Source organism: Cygnus olor, chromosome 5 (assembly GCF_009769625.2).
Source record: "Cygnus olor isolate bCygOlo1 chromosome 5, bCygOlo1.pri.v2, whole genome shotgun sequence".
Classification (NCBI taxonomy): domain Eukaryota; kingdom Metazoa; phylum Chordata; class Aves; order Anseriformes; family Anatidae; genus Cygnus; species Cygnus olor.
This window is the reverse complement of record NC_049173.1, coordinates 17699682-17723908: the sequence shown is the minus strand read 5'-3', so window position 1 is coordinate 17723908 and position 24227 is coordinate 17699682. Positions and strand designations below refer to the sequence as shown.

The following is a 24227-nucleotide window of genomic DNA, read 5'->3' as shown; positions in this document are numbered from 1 at the left end:
GTCACTTGGCTGTGCTCACAAGTCTCCTAGCTGGCATGGAAAGTGCAAATCTCAGGAACTCTAAAGCCATCCTGTCCTAAAAGTTCGTCAGGAGCAAAAAGGAATTCAGGACTCCCAGGGCGCCCACATGCCTTGAACTGGCTGAGGCCCAGGCCTGTGCAGCAGGGAGTGTTGCAGGAGGCAGAGAGGAGGAGGTAGGAGGCCAGCTGGGTGTGCTGGGCTTGGCCTGCAGCACTGAGTCGTTTGACTTCAGATTCATCAAAACAAAGGCTGCACATGTCAACTACCATGCCATGCAGCTTGACACGCATGCCTCTATCACAAACTATGCCAGTTTGGGACTTCAGTGCCATAACAGTGTGTTTTGTGCTGCACTGTCACCTGGGTCTGAAGCATCATGCTGAGTCTGAGAGGTCCAGGACCTTAACAAGCCTTGAGAGACTCTCTTGAGCCACACATTCACCCTTTACAGCTTCATTGCCATGCTCAGGACAAGTGGAGGGCCCCCAAGAGCAAGATTGGTATAGCTCCTGGCTCTGGTAGGTGTCCTGCCTAAGTCATGTTTACTGAAAAGCTGAGAGGAAAAAGTCATGCTTAGGTACAACAATGTTTAGGAAAGATATGCTGTGTGATTTGGGAATTCTTCAGCAGAGATGGGCAGCTCAGGGGTAGGGACAGAAGACACTCATCTCTTACACACACACACACACACACACACACAGACACACACAGAGACACACACACACAGACACACACACACACACACACACAGAGACACAGACACACGAGCAGCCTTTTCCACCAGCAGCCTCCCATCCTTGTTTGCCAACAGCAACACCCAGGCCCTAAGAGCACTTCCATGTAGCAACGTGTTATGTCACAGCTTGGCTGGCAGCTAAGAGCCAGGCACATAATTGGGGCAACAGTAGTGCACAAACACCATCTGGCCAAAATTGGCTCTAACAGGCATCTGTGTGTAGCCATTCATAGCCCTAGTTTGAGCTGGCCTTGTCTGCAGCCCAGAGGGTGAGGTTTTCTGTGGTGGAGCTCTGATGCTGTGTGCTGAGGAATTGATGGCAGCAGAAGCAGTTGCAGCAGAAGCAGGCAGCGTGTTTTTGGAACAACTGCTGAACAGCCTCTGCACACATTTACTGGGCTTGGTCCCCTTCTGAGGAAGAGGCCAGTGTGGTTCTCTGCTGTGCACGGGGCAAGTCTATGCTGACCCCAGTGCTGGTGGGGCACATGCTCAGCCCCAATCACAGGCAGCAGTGGAGACTGTTAGGATGCCAGGTTTGCTCTGCTGCAGTGTGGTCACAGCTCACACACTCCAGAGGGACACAGGCCATATTGTCCAAGTCAGCCAGGACACCAGGGTTTGCTCCAGGTGCGAGCTGCAAAGACAGTGTCAACAGGCTTTCTGTATCCTCTCTAACAGGACTGCAGTGCATAAGGGTATGTTCAAGTACTGTATGCAGATCCAAGGCTTAGCCATGGGAGCAGAGAAATATACCAGATCATTACTTCCTAGGCCGTTGAGTTAAATGTGCAATGCCTAATGTTAATATTAACCTATATACTGAATGGTTTGGAAAGTACCTGTTTGTACTGAGCTCTCCCAGCTGAAACACTTCAGCTGCACAGTTCTTGGCACAGAACTTATTATTCTGAAACTTGCTTTCCCAATTACCTGGAAAGAGCCTGATTGTTTTCACCCTTTGGATCACTTTTTAACTCCTGTAATAGCTTTATCTAAGACAGATTGATGCGTAGAGATTTCTTTAACAATGCCACAATTATGGGCTGATTATACTTCCTGAGTGAATGAAACTTTTCATGTAATTGGGCATAAATTTAGGGAGAGCCTTTATAGACCCCATGAGCAATTCAGCTAGATTGCCTCTGCTGACTGCTACAACTTGCATCTGTCACATGAGGGTACTTGATGGAGATGTGTACCTTATTAAACGTAAATATGTATATGTAAACTTAGACCGCTGAAAGCCCTGAGAGTGCTTACAGCCCAGCATGGACCCAAGTTCTCTGTCATACAGTTTCAGCTGCTCATGAGCTCAGCACAACCACCCAATGGCAAGCCTGTATATCATCAGATATGTCTGCTTGATCCCTTCCTAATTAAAGAGTAGCTTATGTGATCCCAAGCTATTGCCAGCAACATGGACAGAAATTGCATAGCTCACAGGTGCAGCATGACTAAGCCTGCGCTCAGGCTGGTGCTTTCACCTAGATATCGTTGTTTTTATCTGGAGCTTGTCGAATACCTGCCCTGCCTTCAGAGGGTACACAGCATGGAGTTAAAGAGGTTCAGGAAAACATGGTCTATGAGGAAAGACTGAGAAAGCTTAGGATGTTTTGCTTAAAGTCTGCTGAGGGAGAAAGCATAACTGTTTCCAAACATATAAAAGGTTGCTGCAGAGAGGAAGGAATAACCTATTATTTACCTGTGCACAATGGGCAGGACAAGTAGTAAGGTGCTGGAATTGCTGTAGGATCAAGGGGAAAACTTTCTATCAGTAAGGAGGTGAAGGATGAAAAACAGTTATCAGGAAGGCACAGCATTTCCACCACATGGCCAAATGACTTTTGGACATGTTGTAGGCAGGGGCAGGGCATCAGCACAGAACGAGCAGACAGAAATGTGCTCAGTCCAAAGAGAAAAGAGCCTCAGTGCCACAGAGCAGACCCCAGGTCACCACAAGCAACACTGGAGAGGCTCACATCCCTTTGCCCCCTCCATTAATGGGGCTGCATGAATATCTTACATGGGTATAACTCACTCAGATTCATTCTTTAAGCACAATCATTACATTGCAGAGCTGAGGGAAGAATGTAGGTACTTTAATTCTTAGTTATCTGCTCTACCCACCTGACCACAAATACCACCGTTCTCCCGAAACATGAAATTAAAGCCAGACTAATAATGACTTCTCACCACAGCACTTTTTGACACGGAGGTGTTAGCGGTGGCTGCCCCAGGTCCTAGGGGACCGTGGGAAACCTTAATTAGGAGGTGTGGACTTTTCTGGGTGGAAGTGACTTGGTGGGGCTAGAAATGTATTCTTAGTGTCCTCCCCGGGATGCCACTGTGAGCAATATACGATCTCTGCACCATCGTTTTTGTAGCAGGTCATATTTTCACGATGTCAAGCATGCTGCTGTCTTTTCTGTAATAAAGCTCACCTAATCAAAACAAGTCAGAGCTTATCTAAGCCCCTAGCTGGAGATATCTCTGTGGTGGCTACAGAGCTGGGTTTCCTAGCAACCTAAAAGGCATTAGACGGGGCTTTGTCGACATATATCTGTTACACACAAACCCCCCCGTTTGAATAATGTTATGGGTGTGACATAAACCAACAAAAGCCAGGAAATGCAGAGCTGGGGCTGATTTTCTATCCTTACTGCTCATCACAGAAAAAAAATAAAATAAAAAGGCACAGTCATGTGAGAGATGAGCAGACCAAACCAACATTTATATTTCCTGGCTTTTGTCCCAGATGAGATGCCATTTAAATGAGGTGCTTGGTATTAATTTTCTCTGTCTAAGACAGGCTTAATGCTCACGGTAGGTAGCATGTTGGCAGTGCTGTTAGCTTCCCCATGATCTCCCCTCTTCCTTGGAGGGGCCAGCTTGCAGGAAGAAAGGCATCGTAGCTCTTCTGTGATCTTTGGTTTCCCCATGGTGAAACCAGCTTTCAGATCCTTGCCTTTGGAGGCAAAGGCTGGGAGCAGGGTGTTAAAGATGCTCTATCACTATGAGCTCAGGGAGGAGCTGGTGAGGACAAGCAGGTTAAAAACACTACTAATGCTACTAATATCCACACTCTCCAAACAACTTTATAAATAGGAAGATGCCTCTTACAGTTTTCAAGGAATTCTTGGTACAAGAGCGCAGAATGGATCTTGTTATCAAGCATTAGGAAAACAAAAGATCAGGAGAAAAAAGAATATATATTTTTTTCCTGGGCCAAAAATATACTGAAGACTGATGAACAGTCTGAAAAGTGGCACTTCAGCAATGTCTTTTATTTCTTCACTTGTAGCAATATGAGTGTTCAAAATCTCACAGCTTGTGGAGAGCTTGTGGAGGAGACTGAAAGGGGAAGGGATGGAAGAACTACTGCTGTTGCTGATTGCCACTTTGAATTCTTGGGGAAGAAGTCCTCTGGAAGTGAATGGGAACTGATCACTTCTCCATAATCTTCTAGAGTCATCCCACAGAACTTAACAGAAAATAATTATTTTGCTGCAGATTGTTATAAACTGGCTAAAAAGTGAAGGAAGAAAAAAAGATGTGTTAACTTTCACAAGCCTACTTATCAGCTGGGGTAAACTAACTTAATCTACTTGACTTGTGTGCAGCTGTTTGAATGTGTACCAACTCAGACTCTAACTGTGTAGCTTTTTGTATGTGTATTTGCAGGGTTTTACTTGTCTTATCTCCGGGTCTTTCACAGAAAAACAAGGGCCCATTTTTACATTTGCTTGGAGGCCTGATACGAAGGTTTTATCTATATGTAAATTTTTCCAGCCTTGTGAAATCTCTGAAGTGGCTTGTAGAGAAAGGTCTGGGGAAACCTAGCTATAGCTGAGTACTCTGGTGTTGTAAGGGAAAATCCTCTGAATTGCTGTCAGTGGGTGAGCCACTGGGCTTTCATCCCATCCATTCTTCACTGTAATCTTCATTACCATAAGAGTTGATGCTCCTCACTCATGGATGCCATACTGTCTGAACTCCAAGGGGCTCTTGGAATAAAGGCACTCACACAGCCTCTCTGCTGACAACAGCCAGGGGTTTTTTAGCAAGCATATCATGAATATATACACTAAACGTATCACAATGGAAAGGAATTACTATGCACAAGCCTCTGAAAGAAACAGAAGCAGAAGGAGGTTCTTGCACTTTCTACCAAGGTCATCTCTACTGTCCATCCACTTGTTCCCCATTTAGCCTTCCCACTGGCGTAGCTCCTATTATGTGTTTGAGGACAAAACAATGGGAGCCCACTACGTGCTGGCAAATGTGTGCATTGTTCTGCGGGCTCCCTGTAGAAATCCCTGCATTTGCATGACCCGTTTTCCAAAGTATGTTTTCTGAAGGGGGGGAGTAAGAGGAAAATGGATGATGTCTCACAGCTGTACACAGATTAGTGGTATGTTTATGCCCATACATCAAGGTGGATAAAATAGCCATATTTTTCCCCTAAGTGCTTATTTGTAATGCATGCATGAACTAACTTAATGAGCTTAAAATATTTAGCAAATGCTGAGACGAATGGAGAGTATGGGCAGGGGGTACAAAACTAGCAGAGATAATTGAATACACTTAGCCATCACAGAAGCTTTACATAGCTGTATCACATTCTCTACAGATAACACAGCTGGGACAATATGGCTAGAGCTTTAAAATACCTAGGAATTTCTGTTATAAGATAGTTATCAATTATTGCGAACATTAATACTAAACATTTTTTACTTCAGTTAAATACATGCCTCTTCTTTATTAAATATTAAAGAATGCATTACAAAATGTTGTAAAATAGTGAGCATTTTTAGTTGTCATTTTTTCAGGACTCAGCTGAGCAGGAAAGGTCTCTGAGAGGGTCTCTCTTGGATTCGAAGTTTGCCTTGGGAGCACAGGTTGCCAAAGGAAGGTGGATCAAAACACAGAATACACAAGTCCCTCAGATTTGACAATCTGAAATGCCAAATGAGAGCAAAGTGACTGGCTGCTGTAACAAGAGTGCATACGACCTGTAAAACTGGTAAAGTCCTTCAGCACTGGAGAAAACCCTACTAGATCAAACCGTAAGTTTCCAGCTTCATTCAAACTGAACCTAACTCTGTACCACTGCCCTTGTTCTGGCTCAGACCAGGACCTCAAACCCACAGTCTGCAGCAACCCATCCATCTCCGCTCACACCTAATGAACTGCTTAATTAGAGCAGCAGTGGGGAAACTCTGCTGTTTGGTTTCGCTTTCCCTCAGGTGCCTGACAGTGCTCTAGGAAGGACTTCAGTTCATCACAAAGCTCTCAGAGCCACTGAACCTTCGTGGCAACCCATGGCAGGTTCAAGGTGAAGGTCTTCTCTGCTGGGGCCTTTCTGAGATAAGTGACCTTGTCGCCACCACAAAGCTCTGCCCCAGGTCGCACCTCTCGCACTGCAGCCAATTACCTTAGCTGAAGCTGGGGATTAACGCCTGGTTGTTTAATTTGGAAGAGCAATTTGAAGGTCACCGGGGAAGGTAATACAGTCCTGGTGACTGAACATGTGGATAAAGGCACCACAAAAACATAATCTACTTTGTTGAGGATACGATAAACCAGGTTTATGTGTGTGGTTGGCAAGCAGTACTTCTAAGTGTTACTCCATCAGATAATTCAGACAGCAGAGCAACTATATATCCCTCTGCTCCGCTAATATGGCTTTAATCTAAGGATTAGGTCATTTTCATATTTGTAGGGTTTTCTAAAACAGAATCAGAGGTAACTTCTATTTATTTCCTATCTGATTTCCTGGTTTATTTATTTTTATTTATGAAATAATACTTATTTCTGTAATCAGGCAAAGGTAATCTAAGGGGAAGATCTCTAATATTCCAAAGGACAAAACCTCAGTCGAACAAGACAATGCAGACATTTGGCTGTCCAGGGCCACCCTGTATCCAGGTTTCCCTTGACATGCCCTCTTTTTCCACCTGGAATAAGATGTCCAGAAATCCCAGATGTCTAACCACTGTTTGCAGACAGACACGGAGCAGCTTCACTGAGCACACGCAGATAGCTGAGGTGCCCCTCATGTGAGACACATGTGCATGAGGCCCAGGTGGTCTGTGGATGTGCAGTAAATTTTCTGTATACGTCTACCCAGCCCAGATATCACGGCACCATCAGGAAGTTTGTGTCTTTTTGCAGGAGTCCTGCCCAACACTTGTATGCCCCTTTCTGACAGAGACTGCTGGGCTCACGGCCCTGGGCCAGGCCGTGTTGTGAGGGGGAAGGAAGGAAGTGGTTGTGTTTTTCGCGTGTGATTGACATGATCCAGAGGAAGCTTCTGCACATGGAGGCTGCAGATTCATTGTGCTGCCAGTCTGCGGCCTCAGGCAGGCCTGGTTTTGTAGCTCCTGGGACCAGGTTGCTGCGTCAAAGCAGCTATGGGGTTTACACAGTTCAGTTGCTAGGCAGAGGGATGCCCTTCTGGCTGAGGAACATCCTGTCTGTGCATATTTTTGCCATCAGGTGTGAAGTGATTCAGTGCTGAATTCTCAGAGGTACTCTGGGAACATTACATCCTTCTTGAAAACAAAGGGCCCAGGGAGAAATGTCGCTCGTGCTGCACCACTGCAGGCGTGGGAGAGGGTGATGGCGGATCAGGCAGCAAGGGCCAGAGAGCCTGTCACAGGTCAAATGGAAAATTGTTTAAAGAATGCTTGGTCTCCTTTTCTCTTGTTTCTCTAGAGAGAAAGTTTTCTCTCTCTATTTCCTCCTATTACTCTTCAGAGATCTGTTTCATTTGTTTACCTCTTGCATTTTACAAAATACCATCTGAAAGGACTTGGAGGCTCCATGTCAACAACATGCATAAACATACGCCTGACTGCAAATGTAAAAGGTCAGATGGTTCTTGTGCTTAAGGACAGAAGCATCTGTCTGGTGTGAGGGTGCCACTAGCCAAGGCACTGAGATTGCCCAGTTTGTCAGCATCACCTCCTCTTCTCTCCCTAGCACTGGGATGTTCACACTACAGCCCAAGGCAAGGTTTTTAATTACATAGGGACTTCTCTGGGGACAGTAAAGGTCTGGAGAGCATGTCTGGGCAGGGCTCAGCACAGTGAAGCCCCAGGACTGACAAAGATCCACCAAAGACCCCACCACCACCACCACCACAACAAACAACTTGCAATCTGAGGACAAATGAGCTTAGTTTTCTCTAACCCAGAAAGGCGAGTATGAATGCCAATGAAGAGAGCACCATTGATGTCTTCTCCAGAATAGCGTGAGGTCTGTTCATCCCATGCTACAGAGGGATTGACTCCAAAAGGAACAAATGCAGAGCCCTTCTGGGGGGTCGGACAAACTACATGACAAGAAGAGATTAGAAGCATGACTTCCTACCTGGCAGTGTGAAAGGGTAAGAAGGAACTCTTGCTGTCTTTAGGTATGGATTCACAACCAGTTTAAACCAATCAATATCCAAGCTGTTAGCACCATTTTTTATTTTTTTTTTGACCTTTCTCTTCCTATGCTCCATATTTTTCCTTGGGCCAATGCTTGGATAACTGTGGGATCAGGGAAGGATCTTTTCTGAGTTAATTTTCAGCGAGGTGAGCTTTCCAGACTGGCTGACCATCCGGTCAGCAACAGAACAAGCACTAGCGGTATCACTGGTCAGCAGCAGCACTGGTGCCAGTGCGGAGAAGGCAGTGCGACCATGTTGTCAGGGGCAGAGATGCAGGATGGTCCCACGCCACTGGATGGAGGCAGGTGAGGGAATGCCTGCTTGGCAGCAGCTCGCACATAGGATCAACTTAAGCTAAGCAGGAAACCAGAACTGAGAGGTTAACATCATCGAGGGAGAAGAACTATTTAAGCTACGGTACAAGGCTGGCACAAGAACAGATGGACATATGGCTATGAATAAAATTAGGCTGGAAATTAAAAGGCTTCTAGCCACGAGAGGAGTGGGTTTCCAAAATAGCTTTCCAATGGGAGTAGGGGGGTTCAAAAGAAGTCAAATAAGTGTGAGATTGAGCCTAAGGAGATTTACATGAGACAGTTGCTGCAATAGGGAGGAACCTGAGTTGAAGACCTAGGAGATGTATTTCCATTCAACCTCCCCTGTTTGCTTTCATTTTGACTTTCTCTTTTACACTTCTTTCCCTTTCTCTCTTTTTTTTTTTCCTGTTTCTTTTTTCTGCTCTGATGACAGGCTGGAAAATCCTCTCTGTGCATTTTCTCTGTTGCCATTACATCCATTTGACAGAACAGGGCAAGGGCAAATCCTGCTCTGGTACATCTGAATGGGGCTATTGAAGTGTGCAGGCAGCAGCAGCAGGGCTGACCCCTCAGGGCAGAGGAGCAGGGGCTGCAGGAGGACACAGCTTTTCCCCTTGCTGCTGTGCCACTGACTCACTCGTGCCTTAGCAGGCTGCTTGATGGCAATGCACCTGGCTTCTGTTCAGGGTAGCCTATGATGCAATAGAGAAGGGTGTTGTGAGGTTAAATCCACTGAGATAAGGAGGTGCCATGGGATGTCCTGCGGTGCCATGGGATGTCCAAATGCCTGCGTAATGCCCTGGTGTTGGTGCCAGCTGGGAGTACCCATCGCTTTTGGAGTCCAGTCCTCTGGTGCTCAGCAGGGCTGCTCTGAGGCAGTGCAGCACAGTGGCAGGTTTCCTCTGCAGTACCACCAGCACTGTCAGTGTCTGATTTGAACCTGTACCAGACATGCAGCTTGCAGAGAACAGGCTTGAGTGCATAGGTAATACAAAGAGGGGCTATTTGGCAGGGGGTATTATGCTTCCTGGCACTGGCTGCTTCATTTGCACTGGTGCCCACTTGCAGTGACTGTATTTTACAGATTGCAAAAGAACTGCTAGGGTTTCACAACATGCTGTTCTGTTAAAAGAAAGCATATCTTTCAAGAAGTTGGTCAGCTAACAAGAAAACAAGTAATTTAGATGCTAGACAGAACGAATCATTTTTTTCTTCTATTGCAGTATAGCAGCAGATGTTTAGGTTGCTGACAAACACCTGAAAAGTTGCCACAGCTCTATTAGTTGGCATTAGTGCCTTCGTTTCACAGAAAGAAAAGTATTGGTTTTCACAGTTCAGCCTGTGATTCCACAACAACTTCTGCCATTATCTCAGCCAGTTGCCACGGTCATGCTCTCCCTCCCACCCTTGCCATGGGGCCCTGCCTCCTTCCTCAGATCACTTCAGTGCTAACCAGCTGTGGTGCCCAGCCTTCTCAGCATGCTGAACTGGCACAAAACTATTCACTGTTGTTTTGTTCTGGTTGTTTATTTGTTTTGGGTTTTGGCCAGGCCAAAGAGGAGCATGTCCAAAGTGAGCCAAAGAGCAGCTATGTCCAAGGAACCAACCATTAGATGGGTTCAGGCTGCTGAGGGGCAACAGCATCCATGCACTGCTCACAGGTTGTGTGGAACAGATTTAAGGAGTCCTGTGGCTTACTTCAGCTTTGGGATGATCCTGCTGGAGCTTTCCTTAATTGCCACAGTGATGAATTTTAGCTCCTTTTGGTGAAACCTGTCCATTAGACATGACATGTACCTACTGACATGCCCGTGTAAAAACAGTATAAACAGCTGTGTGAAGGGGATATTAGAAACACTTATGTTTCCCCTTCTTGATCAGTATTCTCTGGGTTTTCTATTTTTGGAAAAATAAGTTATTAAGACTTTAAGATAAAAGCAGAATACAAAGTGGAAACTTCCAAAGCATCTGTCACTTGTGTTTGTGCAAATTAAAATGCCTTGTCTAGCAGAAGCCCAGTGCCTTTCTTCCTTTCCTGTAGATTTTAGATTCAACTATCAGCACTGCGGCATGGGGTGCACGCTGCTGTCCTGCCCACTCCAAGGCAGTGCATGCTCCAGCTGTCCCACAAAACCTAACATCAGTTTGGGTACCCTCTCACCATCAAGTATCAGGTGAAATGGCTGCCAGCTGGAAGTGCAGCAAAGGCAGGAGGATGTGACCAGACATCCTTTGATCCTTTGGGCACCGTGGTCCCTCTGCTCTGAATGGCTAGTGAGTATTCAGAGCCCTTACAAGACATTTCCTCCCAACACCCCCTCAAAAAAAGAAAAAAAAGTTTTGGACAAGGTTTATTCTTAAGCAAAAACATTTTATTTGCAGCAAATGCACAGAGAATCTTGTTTGTCTGATTATTATAGAAATACACAACACCCAGGCCATTTCCACACACTCTAGATCTGCTTGTATTCTGTGCCCATAAAGCTTCCTGCTGGCTTCTTCTTGGGGTTGCTCCTGCAGCATTGCTCATTGCTGTTTGGGCAGACTTTGCTGTTTTCCCCCTCTCACTCAGACATACACACACACACACACGTACATGTTGAATCTGCATTAGTTTGGGCCAGAGAATGCCTCAGCTCTTCCCATCATCAGGCCTGGAGGCTTGGCTTGTTGCATTGGATGGCTGTTACTGCTGTTATCAGGTGTTTCACTCTACAAAGTGTCTTAACTGATCCTGAAGAAAATGTTCTTAGTGCTTTAATCAGATCTATGATTTTGGGTAAGATGCATTAATGCCTTCTGGTATTATTAGTTCTCTTGTAGCAATGGTAAAGTATCAGATCTTAGAGAAATGCTTATCAGCTGTGATGTACTTCTCATAAAAACCTGAGCCTATAAATACTGAAGTTCTTTCCTTTCTGGAACCTCTTTGATTATAATAATCCAGTGGTATCATTACAACCTGCAGGATGTATCCATACACACAAAAAAAATTTGCATGTTGCTAAAACATCCTCAATAGTTGGAAAGATCATGTAATAAAAGAGGAAGAAAATGTCCAGCATGGTGGAAATCATCTGCTTAAAATGAATCATGGTTGAACAAACCGCCTGAGGAGTGGAAGGAGCTTGAAAAGTCAGCAGGACCCCTGTTCTGGGTGATATTGTCTACTGATCTGCGCAGAAATGCACACATTTACATTGCCTACATGTGGAAAGGCATGTCAGCTTAAGAAAAAAATTAGCTGCTACTCAGTCAGGTTAGATTTGATGAATCCCTACCCAGAAGCTAACCTAATACGTGTGTGCTAGACACCCTGACGTGATGCCCAGGCCACAGAACAGTCTGTAATAGCTGGACTTTTTTGTTAAAGGCTGCATTTACTGAGGCAGATTAAATAATGTGAGACAGAAGAGTGTGGGGAAGAATTCAGCAAATGTTTGCAACTCAGTGAGCTGATCCAGGTGCAGCTATAGGTGTGTTTGTCTGCAGTCCTTGCTGCTGCTGCATCCTGCCACCACACTGACAGACACTCTGTCTCCGCAAGCTTCCCCTCACCTGCTGGGTTCTTTTCCCCAGATGTGGTCAATGCTGCCTTGAAACCTGACCATCCCGCTGCTCTGCTGTTCACACAGCATCATGGCATAGTGCCTTTCCAGCCACCAGCCTGGGGGCTTTTTGTACGGGGCTTCTGTTTCAGTTTGAATCAAGTGGGGTCCAAATAAGCTGTGGATCTATAGATGGTTTTCTGTAGTCTCCTGACTTGTTGGGTTGTAGTTTCACAAGCACAGTTTTATTAGAAAGGCCTGCGGTGGAGACTGCCTTTCCACTCTTCCCTGTTTACATGATATTGCTTGGGTGTGCAGGGGAGAATAGTTTTTTCTTCTGCATTCCCAGTATCAGATACTTATAGATGCAGAAAGACCACTTTGCTCTGATTTTGCAATGCCTCTGAAGGAGGGAAGGTAGGGTAACAGCAGTTCACTGGGGCTCAAAAATGCTGGCATCATTTCCTCCCTCAATACAGATACATGGAATAATTCATTTTATTTCTGTTTATCTCAAGTGACTCCTTAAAATGGGGGTAATGACATTTAGATATGTAGGATCACAGCAGGTCTGGGCTGACTGCTGCAGCAATGGCATCACCATTATGTCTTTCAGCTCCCTAGCCAGGCAGAAGATTTCAGCCCAGGCTTTCACCCAAGTATGGTCCAAGCAGCTCATGACAGCTCAAGAAGCTCGTGGTTTGCCCTGCTAGTTGTGCCAGCTGCTGGCAGACTGCATGCACACAGCAGTGGTGCGGCTGTGGCAGGGGCTCACTGGCGTGCCCCCACTGTTTCTGTGGGGTGTGGGCAGCCTGGAGAGCAACTCGGCCCCGAACCTCCTGGTGCTCCTCGCCAGAGGGGCGTGAAACCCCTTGTTAAAACTGCCTGTGTAATCTGAGTTATCCCCTTCTCCGAGGAGAGAGGAGTGTTTTCAGGAGGTAGGAGGTGCTGCGATGAACTGGTGACTGTCACCCAGTATTTCTCCTGGCCAGCCCCCCCACCAGGCATTTAGGAGGACAAGGCCAGAAGCAGCAACACAGAAGGTAAATGGTGGTAATCTGCCACCAAGAAAAGCACATTCCTGATGCCCTGTGGTGAGATGTTACATGGATCATGATTTATATTCCCCCCAAAACTCTTTGGTTTTGTGCTTATTCTGTACTTTTAATGCATTAAAACACCCAGTCTGCCTTTGGATCTACACTTTGATTCAGCTCTTCACTTGGATAATGGGCTGTAGCAATGAGTTTTGCTGTCTTTATTTTAATTTGGAAAGCTTTGAATTACCAAACTTTTAATTTAGTGAATATCCCCTGAATCTCTGATAAGATTGCTTTACCTTTTCTACAGTTCTTTTACCAGTTTTACCTGTGTGCTATAGGAATTTCCCAATGTTATGTTTTCTTCTGGAGCCTCACTGTTGAAACGTACTATGGTAAAATTTATATATAAAAAAGTCATATTTTCCCTCTCATGGTGAATGCTTGCTCAAAATAGAAGAAAAAGGAAACCTTTTTCACTTAAAATTTCATTTTTTCCTCTAGTGTAGCTTCCTTGCTTCTTCTCCAGCCAACCTGTGCCTGGTACAGGCACATACAAATGCATACGAAGCAATTGCTATTCCTTTTGACGAGGGTGATGCCATGTTTTGGCAACTAAGTAGCACTGCAGATTCAGACGATGGAAATAACTAATTTTGATTGATTCACATAGTTCTATAATCCTACAGTATGAAACTTTTCAGAGAAGGAAGACATTTTGGACGTATTATTAGTCTAACCTGTTTGATCTTCTATCTTGCCCTAACTGCTGACTTTTTTAGTGCTATATTTAGTCTCCAGTTCAAATATATGCTCACATACTATGGCATTCAATCAGTTCCTTAAAGAGAAGACACATTTTCAGAGTTGGAGTTAAGTCAATGTGACTCGAAATGCTTGAATATACACAGCATCTGGCTTTCATCTGGGTTTGCTTCTCACACACTCTCTCTCAGAGGTTTCTAGCCTGTTCACTCCCATAGATTGGGTATTTTCAGTAGCTGCTTGGAAAAGAAGGTGACTGTAGATGGGCTACAGCAGATTCAAGGTTTAGATTCAAGGACCTCAGTCTGTTTGCCTACTAAAGACAAAAGAGCAGGGATGACTTTGTTCAACTGTAGCTATATATACATTTTATTCTTTGCCCATAGTCACCCAGTTCTTTCAGAAACCACAAAACCAGGAATTTCTGATGTGAAAACCTGTGTTAGGTCCCCTAGGTCTCTTCTGTGACAACAGCAGGGAAGAAATGAGGAAAATTTGACACTTGCATGGGAGTTTCAGGTACTGGTTACCACATCTACTTCAAACTTAAGTAAGCACAGATTTTTTATTTTTTTTTTCTGCTGCAGAGGCTGACTTTGAATGTCCTTGAAGTCTGGTGTTATACATCCTGGCAAGCAAGTAGAGAAATGAGACAGATGCATCAATTTAGTCATATAGGGAGGTTTCTAGTATACTTCTGCACAACGGGGTAGTGACAGTGTACTTAGTAAAGCCACACGCTTTTTAAAAATAGTGCTATTGATTTTGTTAGTGTGTGTATCAAATGTTAGCACATTCATTAAAACAGCAGCCTTCCAAACACTGCTGCAGAACAACCAGCAGGCCCGGAGTCAATATCCATCTGAATATTGGCTCACTTTCAAAGGGTAACTTAAAATTAGGGCATTGACTTTTCATGTTATAGAGGAAAGATCTTAGAGGGAGCATTTATCAAACAGAATTAGGCAATATTTATCAAATACAGCTAGGCTGCAGATCCTGTTTGAGCAGGCAAAGATGCGTGCATACAGCCATGTATGGCACTAGCAAAACAACATGATGTATGTTTATATGTATATATCAATGTCTAGGTTAAGAGTCTAGTATATATATATGAGAATAAAGAGGAGGACATTTATCTAAGGGAAGTTTCAGTTCTAAACTCTTGTGTGGGTACACTGAAACATCGCTCAGTAGGTAAGCAATGTATTAAAATGATTAAGTAAATACTATGTCTGTGCCTTTGTCTTTATCACGTGTTTTTTGTACAGTGCTGTGAGCAAAGCAATGCATTAGAACAAATAGGACCATTGGTGGCAGTAGGTTTACAGCAACAAAATACAGTCCATTGTGTCTGTTGAAAAAGAGCTAAGATAACACAATAAACTTTTTTTTTTACCCTCTCCTAAGGATGAGAGGTGAGGGAAGAAGAGTGGAGGTCATTCCACTTCTTATAGTTTTACCATGAATTTATGACTTACCTGCTGTTTCTTTTTCCCTTTGGTGTCTGTTCATGCCGCTCTTACTTTCTTGGCCCCTGAGAAATCTTTCAAGGCTCTCCAGAATGGGTTCAGTTCACCTCTGCATTCTTAATGTAAACGCACGAGGATGATTTATATCTCTGGAGAAAAATGATCCCACTGTCAGGGCATTTCTTGTTCCCTCCACTAAGCTGATTAGTTTTATCCAATATCTGTGGTTTTTGTTTGTTTATTTTTGGCAGGGCTTCTTTTAACCCAGACAGGGGCACCAATCCAGTTCACCCCATTGCTCCCCCTGCGAGGGTACAGGACTGGGGAAAGGGGAGGCAGAGATTTCTGCTTATGTTGTTGTTGCTGCTAAGAAAAATGACTGTAGGAACAAAGCCAAAAGGACCTCCTGAAGTACCCAATTTCTTTCTCCTACTTAGAGAGGGACCAGAGAGCTTCAAAGCCTTAAGCCCTAACTTAAACTCCTCAGGTGGGAAGGAAATAGGTATTTCCACAGTTAAATATGAATTTTAGCCATGTTGATTCACCCATCAGAGATGCCTCCGTTACTGCCATGACTACAGAAGGACACTGGTGAGGTGCCTGGTGCTGGGGGTACTGTCATGTCCACAGTGCTGGCTCCTGGCTGGTCTGGGATCATTGGATCTGATTGGGACTGTAGCTACAGATACTGAATTCAGTGAAACCTTCACTGAGGCCAGTGTTGATCTGTTCCTGCTTCCCAGCCACGTGCTGAAGGCACTGAACTGCATTCTCCCTCCTTTCTGTATTTTGCTTACTTTCTCTTTTGTAATGCAGAGCAGCACTTGGAGAGAATGGCTTTATTGTTTGCAGCTCCAGTTAATTTTTAACCTGCTTGCCACTGTGACTTGCTTGGTGAGGTCTGGATTTTGCAAACTCCTCTTTAGTCTCAGCTGAAAAGAGCTTTTGTGATGTTGTTGTGTTGATACTGGAAAAATGCAAAAGATAGATGGCAAGCACTTAGAGAAAACCGATGTCTTATAGACATACTATGTTTCTAATGGAAACAAAAGGTAGAAAAGACCTGCCTCAGTGTATTATCCCATCCATTCAGCTGCCCTCACAGTTGGTAAAGTTGGTAAAGGAAGTGTCTTTCCAAAGTGTATCTTATTTTGTACCAGGTTCAAGTGTTCCTGATGACGACACCTTCCTTATTTTACTTTGATTTTCTCTCACGCTGACTGCATTATTACTGTAAATGGATGTTACTCTTTGTCTCAAGATGCATATCCCAAAGATCTTCATTTATTTTGTTCTCCAAAAAGAGAAAACATGATCTGGGGCAGTCAGTCTCTGTAAAGGATAGTTTTAGCAGTTTTATTGCTCCCCACAGATTATGACCTCTCTGAAATCTCTGCGAATTCCTGAATCACCTCCTGCTGTTAATACCGCCACCGAAGTTGGGCCCTAGAGTCTACAGGGTCACCCAAGAATCCTTACCACTATGATATATTGCATTTATCTTGTCTCCTTCTTTGATGAATGCTGAGCAATAATTGTAAATCTCTCTCCCCTTAGCAGCAGGACAGGAGCTGGAGTTGAGTCCCTCCAAAGTAAATCCAAGGTAAACTGATCAACAGAATGAGTGGGTGGAGAATGAAGGGGCATATGGGGGGGTCTGAGTCTTCCTTGTCATTATGCCACCAAAAAGCACTATTTTAACTAGCAAAATTAATTCTTGACTTCTTTTCCACTTAAACCACTAATTCAGAGGGTGGCTTTGAATGAATCTCTTAGAGGAGTAATTTAAAAGGGGCAGCAGATTCAGGGTGAATTTAGAGTAGTTTGAAAAACTTGACCTTTGCTGCAGAAAACTTGAGTTCCTAAAATGTGAAGTGTCCAAAATGTGAAGTATCCAAAATGGAGTTTTATCTTTGTCTGATTTTATGAAATGAGACTAACATTCTTTACCATGTTTGTAAAATACCCTGGGTCAAAGCTGCTGTGAATATGCCAAGTGCTAAATTAGATTTGTTTTTAGGTAACCCCTTCTCATCCCTCTAGTTTTGAGCACCTTGTAGCTATCGGTGACCCAGCAGGGATCTACCAGGTGGATTGCATGGTGAAATCTAAGAAATACAGAGCGTAGACTCTATTTAGAAATTAGCCACATTGCCAAGCTCAGATGATTTATAAAGCTAGCTTTTTGTGTCCTTTGCTTTACTTTTCCTTTCAAAACAACCTGATCCTTTTGGAGCCTGAGAAACAAAAACTGTGGCACTAGTTAATCCCATGAAAACTTCTCTTTGACAATGTCTTCCTCTAAGTAAAACAGTCCCCAAAAGCTGCTTCCCTGTCCAGAAGGAATATGGTCTCAAATAACCATGGAGATAAAATGATTTATATTTTTTTCAGAACAGGCAAAAAACCTCTGAGGATCTCCTTGCTGCTCCAGTTGCTGGACACTTCCAATGTGGAAGGACTGCAAAATCCACTTTTGCACATGCCAGTCCCAACCACCCTCAGCTTATGCCCACAGCAGAACTTGGGCCCATTTTGGGGTGGGTATAACACGTCCCCAGCTGGCACGGCCATACCAGGGGCTGCAGGTAGCTGTCTGCCTGCTGCACTGATGGGCACACCAGGGACAGCGTGAGCCACACTCAGCCCAGGGACAGGAGGAGCACAGGCTGAGGTGGAAGGGATGACAGAAAACTGCTCATAAATAAGGTGAAGTTTTGTATTTTGTGAACCTGGTTTGCTAAAAATGCCCCCAGATTTTATTCTTCATACAAAAATGGGCTCCTTCCTGACTAGAAATATATCCATTTGAAGTCTAAATTACTTTGAGATTAAAGTGCAAATTAGGTTTCTGGATTTTAAAATTCCATTTTAATTGAATGTTGTAGCCATGTGGAATTTAAAGAAACTGAAAATCTCTGAAGCCAAATGGCAGACTTATTATTTGAAATTTGATGACAAATTTGTCCTTAATTTCATCCAATTATATTAAGAGGTCTTTCTGTTACAAAGCATTAAAAAGCACTACTAAGGCCAGAAAGGCGCTAGAGAAATCTTTTTTCTGTCATGTGGAGCCCTGTACAGAATTGCGTGGGTTTAAATAAAATGTATCTTGATAGTTTACCTTAAAACTCTCTGTCCTTTTCCTCAGTTCAGCTGAATCCTATGAAATAGATATGCAGCTTGGAGAAGTTCTTCACACCCCCACAAATGCTAAAAATGGCCCTGATACAACATGTATTTATGTAACAAAATCATCTGCATTAATATCTTCCTTTCCTTTCTGCAAGAAGCACAGGAGGGACTCAGGCTGACACATTTTAATGCAACCCCTTCCATTCTCCTTGCATTTCGGGCAGCAGGGACGAGCAGTGTTTTCCCTCAAAAACCAGGCCACTGAATGAACAGGAATATGACATGATTATTAATGGGGTGTTCAAATGGGAAACTGTGGTCCAAGCTTTTGGGCTCTCTCTCTGAATATTCAGTACCCTGTTATGGATCAAATTTCTGGGTAACAATATTTCTGGTCATTGTTGTTATCCTGATGATCCAAAATAACAAGGGCATTTAGAACATTTCTTCTACTTTTACCAAGAAGCCAAGAGACTGGCTGGCTCGTGGGATCAAGCATGATGTATAGAGCCTCTCACCTCTCGTTCACATCTGGTAGCGTGAAGTGAAGAATGTTCCTGCTTGACAGCTGTCTGGTGTCGCATTTGTCACCGTCACATGCAGGTGGACTTCTGCTCTCTGGACCACGGCCCGTCCCCAGGCACCTGGGCAGGTCTGCAGCCGGAGAAGGGGCTCAGACACCATGCACACACAGTGCCGGGGTTTACCTCTGCCCCCAGGGCTTGTTCCCTGGGCTCAGATGGAGGCATGCGGTCAGGAAGCAGAAGAAGAGTGAATTATAGCTGCTGCTGCTGCTGTTGCCACCGTAGATAGGGTTGGAGGAAGCCTTGCTCACCCTGCCATGTTTAGCATCACCAAAGTACCTGGGGACAAACAGCAAACAACCCTCTCTGCTTTCCAGACAGAGCCTTAGAGTACCAACTCTGCTTCTCCCCTCTGGATGCTGACACCCAACGGTGCATGGCTCCCTGCCCACCAGCTCCTTTGCAGGCTCTGTTATTCCCAAGGGGCCGTCCCGAAGAACGACCTCCTGAGCCCGTTCAAACGATGCTCAGTGCCCCAGCCCGATGCCTGTTGTGGAAACGAATCCTAACCAGCAGCGAGGATCAAACCAATATTCTCGGCAGCAGCTGTAAACTCGATAAGCTGCCTGTCCTCCTTTCTCTCCCCCCGCCCCATCCCTCCCTTTGGTGTTGAAATGAAGGCAGAGACATGCTGAGAGAAGCAGTGCAGCGCTCTGTTTGCAGGATAATATGCCGACCACATGTATGTATTAAAGGCTGTATGGAGTTATAATGAGCCAGGAGCATTTAAATGCAAGCCAAGGGGAATTTGCTATTCTGTGTGGGCAGATTTCAATTGTAAGGTTGGCAGCTCTGGTATCCTGTTCTCTAATGCCATGGGATGAGAAAAAATAGGCTTTTCTTTCAGAGCAGTTGATTATTGAATACGCACCAGCTGTTCACCCTAATCCAAGCTTTCTGTGCTTGCTCCTTGTAATAGAGGCATCCCTCATCCGTCCATCCATCTATCCATCCCCCCGTTCTCATTTTCATGGCTCTTTTGTAATCTTTCAGAGAGGTGGTTAGCAGATATCAGCCATCTAAAACGACATAAGCGTCAGTACCAGGCGAGGGTTATAACTAATTAACGAGAGAAGAAAGGCACCCCCAGCCATATATTGAAACTCAAATTATATTTCTCATCCACTGCAAGACATGAAAAAAAGCCATCATGAATCAGAAGGCAGAGAACCATTTTTTAGCAGTGACACCTGACTCCGTGCCCAGCAAACCGTGTGGGATCAGAGCTGGAGCAAGTCCTGTGCCGGTGCGGAGCAGCAGCTGGGCTGTCCCTCCTGCCCCACCGAGAGCCCAGGGACCTGCACCCAGCCATGCAGCAGCAGTAAAGGAAATCTTTTATTTTTTTATTTTTTTATAATAAAGGGGGAGGAAGGGGTGAGATAAGGAGTGAATTCCTTCTGGGTGCTTCTCACTCAGCCTGCAATGTTATGTAAGCCTGGCACAGCTAATGCCTGCTCTGCTTCACCATCAGCCCGGCAGTTTCATCCCCGCTACACAATTATTTCATCAGTCTCTCCTACTAGACATCACAGCGCTGCCACAATTAGTCACCTCTATTAGGATATTGGCTAAAAAAAATTACCAAGCACCAGAGCCACGTTGCACAAGGGTAGGTGAACACAGCTCCAAGCGGTGCCTGCTCCAGAGATGTTCAAGTGTCCTGGAGGGGGAGGTCACAGGGCAAGGGGGTGACACAGGAGCCAAGGTGGGAAAGCAGCAGGAGAAATGTTTTTCCAGGAAGAGCCTGAAGAGCTTTGGCAGGGGAGAGTGCGCTTAAGTGGGAATGAGTCGACTGGGAATAAAAAGCAGTAGGAGAAAGGACTTTGTAGGTGAAAGTAGAGTGGAGGAAAAGGTACAGCAGTAAGTGACAAGCTGCAAAACAGAGGCTGATGTTGGTGAAAAAAGGAGGGTTTGCTCAAAAAGGCCAGCTCAGCAGCTCCTCCCTGCCTGCATGGCTTCTGCCTCTGCTTCGTCATTTGCTGTGGCTGCTGTGCATTGTGGCCTTCTGTCCAGCTCCTCACCGTGTCTGTCTGGAAGGTGGCTCCCACCACACTTACCACATCTTTCCATGCTCTGCGAAAGGGGAGCCCATGGCCTCCTCTCTGGAAGTCTTGGTTGAGGCGCAGAGACTCAGTGCAATGCCAGAACCATGCAAACTGAAAAGCTGCATTATCACTGAAGACTGCAAGTTGAGGTTTGGAAGTGCAGATCTGGGATGCTCTGAGGCATTGGGGGAAGGTGGAAGATATGAGCTGAGAAGGGACAGACGAACAGGCACGTACAATTGCATTCTTGTATGTTATAGGCATATGGATGGAAAAATGCGTCCTTGAAGTGGCTACTTGACTTCCAGAAGCTGGAGATGTCAAGCTGTGTGTATGACTTAGCTAACATTTTAAATCAGTATACCTAGACAATTTACAAATAAAACTCCATAAGGAATTGGATTGGAGACTCATTGGCTGACATGTTAGTTTAAAAAAGAGGGCTAAATGTGATTCTTGGATGAGTAGAGAGAGGAATAACAATTTGCAGTAAAGTGATTTTTGCAAATGGCTTTGGTGACACCTCTAGTGGGCTACTGGACAATGCCCCAATGTCCACATTTTCAGCAGAATATTGAAGAACTGATGAGGTTGCAGAAAAGACTTCCAAAAATGCTTTGAGAAAATTAGAATTACAGTTTGAGATAATACTTTATAGTAAGAGACTCAGAGTGCTTAACCTGTTAAGATTATCAAAAAGAAGATTGAGAAGTGGCTTGATTACAGTGTGAGTACCTCCATGGTGAGAAAATACCAGGTATTAAAGAACTCTTTAATTTATTGGAGGAAGGCATAATAAGAGACAATAGTTGCAAACTGAAGCTGACCAGACAAATTTAAATGAAAAATCAGGCATAATTTGTATTTTAACAGTAGGAATGATTTATGACTGGAACAAACTTTAATTTTCGTGCCAAATTCTCCATCAATGGATGTGTCAGATCACGGCTAAACTCCTTTCCAAAAGGCTCAGTTAAACACTTTTTTTTTTTTTTTGGTGATTCAGTGCAGATTATATTGTTTGTGATACAGATTATACTATATAGATTATATATATATATTTATACTATATAATATATATATGTATATGTTTGTGTGCAGATTATACCATTTGTGATATAATCTTGTGGTCTTTTTTATTATTATTTTTGTCTAGAATTCAATGAATAGCCTATATATCCACAAGAGTTCAATGTTTTTACTATAGCCAATTTATCTGATGACTTCCTTCTTTACCAGCTTCTCTTTTGCAGAGCAGTTAGCACACAGGGCCCAAATCCTGGAGGTCCGCCAATGCATATGTTGAATGACTGTAATTAAAAGTTAAAACACAGCTTCAGTTTCAACCAAGACTGACTTCCAAGGGTAATTTGGGGGCTTACAGCAACAGGCAGCTATGAAGGCTATATGAGTTTCATGTGAATTGGACAGAAGAGAAGTGTTAATTTGACAAAGTGGAAAGTTGCTTAAATGTGGCACTCAGCAGGTACACAAAATGGTTAAAATTGAGAGAGTTCTTTGCAAGTACAGTCAGAGGGTGGCTGGTAGGGTGATGGGAACTGCTTGGTGTAGAGTAGATGATGCCTGGACTCTTCTGGATTAAACAAGTATTACACGAAGTCTGCAATCATGACTGAATTCAGTAATTCAGTTGCTTCTAGTGTTATGCTCCTAAAACATCCACCCCCGGGCTGCAGTGGTATGTACTAGCAGAAGCTCTGCTCCTAACGTTGCAAACACATTTGTTTTGACCAGTACGTCTTCCATTGCTGTGGGCGCTCCCTGAGTACTTTAACTGGTGGGCATGAACCTTGGTGTCAACAAAAAATAAGGGCAAATAAGTCCCAAATTTAGAATCAGACTGTTTAATAGTCACCGTGCTTTATAAGACTTCTGAAAATGAACTGCAGCTGCCAGGCTGTCTGTCTTAGCAATTTCTAGCACCCCATGAGACCTGTCAAAAAAAAAAAAAAAAAAAAAAGGAAAGAATATCCTATTTGAGCAAAAGCCTGGTACAAAGCCTGCCCAAATGCGAGCCAGTGGAGAGCCCTTTAAATACTGTGGCCCAGCCCGACTTGTGGCAAATTTACCCCATGATGAATCAGTGCTAAAATTGTCACATCTCAGAAGCCTGCCTTTCTGTGCACAGCCTGCTCCTTTCTCACGCTTTCAAATGCACAGCCGGCCCGTTTTGTACACAGCTGCCACGGTGTGATTTGCTTTGTGTTTATGCCTCGAGCTTTGCCTCTCTGTTTCCGTGTCCGCAGCCTGAGCCTATTCTGTGTCATCCTAGCTGGAAGACATGCTAGAGAAACATCCCCTTCAGCCACGCATGAGGGCATCGGGGCTGCAGTGATGCTGTAGCACGGTACCTCATTTCTCAGTTTGACTCTCAGTGATGTTCTGGGACGAGGGGGTGCCCTCTTACTCATCACACCACCTATTCCCACCTGCCACCCCACCAGGTGCTGTAGGTCCTGGGGTGCTGGTCTCTGCCATCACGTCCTGTCCGTCACCGAGGCAAGGTGCTGATGCAGCGCAGCAGGGGACAGACAGCCTGACAGACACAGCGTGGCACCTGGCCCCAGTGCTCCACAGCTCGCGGCTCTCTTTGCACAGGCACCACGGGTGCAGACTCTTTGAGGTGCGGGTGTAAATCAGGAGTAGTGGTTCTGCAGTCGGTGATGCAGCATTGGTGTGGAGCTGCAGTATGGGGGCTGCACTTTGCTTGGAGGGAGGGATAGAGAGGGAGGAAGGGAGGGAGCGCTAAGGTAACCACAGAAACCTGGTATCCTTGGATATTAGCAATCATGACCTACTTCTGGGTATTCACTCACTTTTTTAGTGCTGTTGACAAAGGAGGAGTAAGATGGAGGGCTTAAAGCTCTGTAAAGGAAAGAGATCTTTCCATCATTTTCTAGGACCAGGATTATCAATGATAATATTCAGCTGTTGTAAATCTTTCCCTGCACTTCCTGCTCTGTTTTCATGTTTGCTTTATATACTATAGAATGTATTTTAATAGTACAATACTGAAACACAACTGATGGAGCTGTTTTGTTATGTGCACAGTGTAGATTGGAGTGACTGACTGAGGTGGTGTTGTGCATGTATAATCTAGCTGCT

At 44.6% G+C, this 24227-nt stretch overlaps 1 long non-coding RNA gene across 1 annotated transcript; it reads left to right on the top strand.

The window, feature by feature from the left end:
- Nucleotides 1-9282: 9282 nt before the first annotated feature.
- LOC121070406 lies at nucleotides 9283-20377 on the top strand. Its single transcript, XR_005820054.1, has 3 exons — nucleotides 9283-9497; nucleotides 16895-16940; nucleotides 17732-20377. It is a non-coding gene; the product is annotated as an uncharacterized LOC121070406 (long non-coding RNA).
- The last annotated feature ends 3850 nt before the right edge of the window (nucleotides 20378-24227 follow it).